The following is a 2,753-nucleotide window of genomic DNA, read 5'->3' as shown; positions in this document are numbered from 1 at the left end:
AGAATGGAGGCAGGGGGCCTAGAGACAGATTTTATGGTAGATATAGGTGCTGAGCATTCAGTAGTAACTCGACCAATTGGACCATTATCAAAAACATATGCGACTGTAGTTGGAGCTATTGGCGTGTCAGAAAAAAAGATCCTTCTGTCAGTCAGGGAGGTATGTTATCACAGGAGGAGAAGTCTAACATGAGTTTTTATACCTCCCGCGTTGCTCATTCCCATTACTAGGGAGAGATTTGCTCCAAAAACCGCAGGTGCAAATTTCCTTCAGACAAGAAGGGAATATGACTTTAGACTTCCTTTGGCCAAAAGCAATGGTGCTAGCCCTAACTGTGGCACAGGCTGAAGAGTGGAGGCTGCACACAAAAATGCTGCTGGTACCAAACTGCCCCTTGTCCTCAGAGGAAGAAACCATATTGGGTAGACAAGTAAAAGAAATTGCGGCAGTCTGGGCTGAGGATAACCCGCTTGGATTAGCTGTAAACCATGCTCCAATTGCAGTAGAATGAAAACCAGGTGCCACCCCTGTCCAGCTTCGCCAACACCCCCTGCCTCGGGACGCCGTTAGTGGTGTGTGGAAACACATATATCGACTTCAGAGCCATGGTATCTTAGTGCCATGCCAATTACTCTGGAATACTCTGCTCCAGCTGGTGTGAAAGCCAACAGAAAAGCCTCACATCACAGGAGTATATGACTACAGACCAGTGCAGGACTTGCAAGCCGAAAATGGGGCTACAGTCACTATTCATCCAGTCGTGCCAAACCCCTATACACTTATTCCAGCAAGCGTGGCCTGGTTTACTGTTCTAGATCTAAAAGATGCCTTCTTCTGCCTTTTCCTAGCACCAATAAGCCAACCACTATTTGCCTTCCAATGGGGCAGTTCTCAGTTCACTTGGACCAGATTTCCACAGGGGTTTAAGAACTCTCCCACAATCTTTGGAGAGGCATTAGCAACAGACCTGAAAGCTTACTCTCCCCGCCAACAAAGACTGTGCCCTACTGCAGTATGTTGATGATATTCTTTTAGCCCCGACGCTAGAAGATGGTCACCAAGGGACGCAGTTTGCTCCACCTGTTGTGGAAGCAGAATACAAAGTATCAAGAAAGAAAGCTCCAGCTTGCCTGAGAAGTGTGGGATACCTAGGTTTTGTCATAAGCCAAGGGAAATGAAGCCTAGGTTCAGCCTGAAAAAAGGCTGTTTGCAACCTTCCAACCCTGACCTGCAGACGTCACATAAGAGAGTTCTTGAGGGCAGCAGGCTTCTACCGCATCTGGATCCCAAATTTCTCACCCAGAGCAAAGCCTTTATATGAGGCTACAGAAGGGGAGGGAAAGGAACATTTTCTTTGGTGAACTGAACAGGAAAAGGCATTTAAACAGGTTAAGAAAGCCCTAATGGGGGCCCCAGCTCTAGGACTACCAGACATAGCCAAGCCTTTCTTCCTGTACAGTCACAAATGAAAAGGAATGGCTATTGGGGTCTTAACCCAGGTGCTAGGATCATGGCATTGCCTGGTGGCCTAATTATCCAAACAATTAGATGCAGTAGCACAAGGATGGCCCCCTGCCTTAAGGCGTTAACTGCCACAGCCATGTTGGTATAGGAAGCAGAGAAATTAACTTTAGAGCAACAATTCATTGTGTGGGTACCACACACTGTCCTAACTCTGATGGATCAGAGAGGACATCATTGGTTGTCAAACCCAAGAATTACTCGATACCAAGAACTCTTGTGTGAAAACCGTCACATAATTTTAGAAACTGTGAATACCCTTAACCTCGCCACTCTGCTCACCAGAGAAGCAGGAGCCCCACTCCATGACTGCATAGAAACAGTAGGTGAAATATTCTTGAGCCAGAGGGACCTCACGGATTGCCCCCTCCAGGAACCAGACACAGAATACTTCACTGATGGAAGCAGTTTCTTATCAAGAGGGACCCGACAAGCTGGCTCCGCAGTGGTAACCCTAGACTTAGTAGTAGAAGCCCACTGCTTGCCAACAGGGACATAAGCCCTGAAAGCAGAACAAGGAGGCTTAACAAGAGCATTATTACTGGCTAAAGACAAAACAGCCAACATATACACCGATTCCAAATATGCATTTGTCACCTTACATGTACATGGATCTATATATAAAGAAAGGGGGCTCTTCACAGCTCAAGGAACAAACATAAAATATCCTGAAGAAATTTTACAACTCCTAGATGCGGTATATGCACAAAAAGAAACAGCTGTTATGCACTGTAAGGGCCACCAAAAAGCAGGAATACCAGAAGCTAAAGGGAATAGGAAAGCAAACAGAGAGGCCGAGCAGGCAGCAATGACTGCCCCACCATCCCACATGGAAGCTAGAAAGGCAGACTGTGCCATGACCCTCCTCCCAGAGGCACTGTGTTCAGAAGCACCAAATTATTCCCCGAATGAGAAGGCTTGGTTTGCTCAAGAAACTGGAAACTATACTAAGGAAGGATGGTGGAAATTCTCAGATGGGAGATTAGCTATTCCCAAAATAAGGGGCCCCAAGTTTGTAGAACAGTTCCACCAAGGAACACACCTGGGAAAGACAGTGCCAGAAACCTTGCTAGGTCAGCACTTCTGTGTGCCACACCCCACTGCTGTTACTTGAGCTATTTGTGAACAACTCTTAACTTGTGCCCAAACAACCCACGGCAGGAACCAACCTGGCCCCCAGGAGTTCAAGAAGTGGGAGCTGCACCTTGTGAGAATTTACTTGTAGACTTTAC

The sequence above is a fragment of the Saimiri boliviensis genome, chromosome 4, assembly GCF_048565385.1.
Source record: "Saimiri boliviensis isolate mSaiBol1 chromosome 4, mSaiBol1.pri, whole genome shotgun sequence".
NCBI classification, from domain to species: Eukaryota; Metazoa; Chordata; class Mammalia; order Primates; family Cebidae; genus Saimiri; species Saimiri boliviensis.
Note: the sequence above shows the minus strand (reverse complement) of the source record.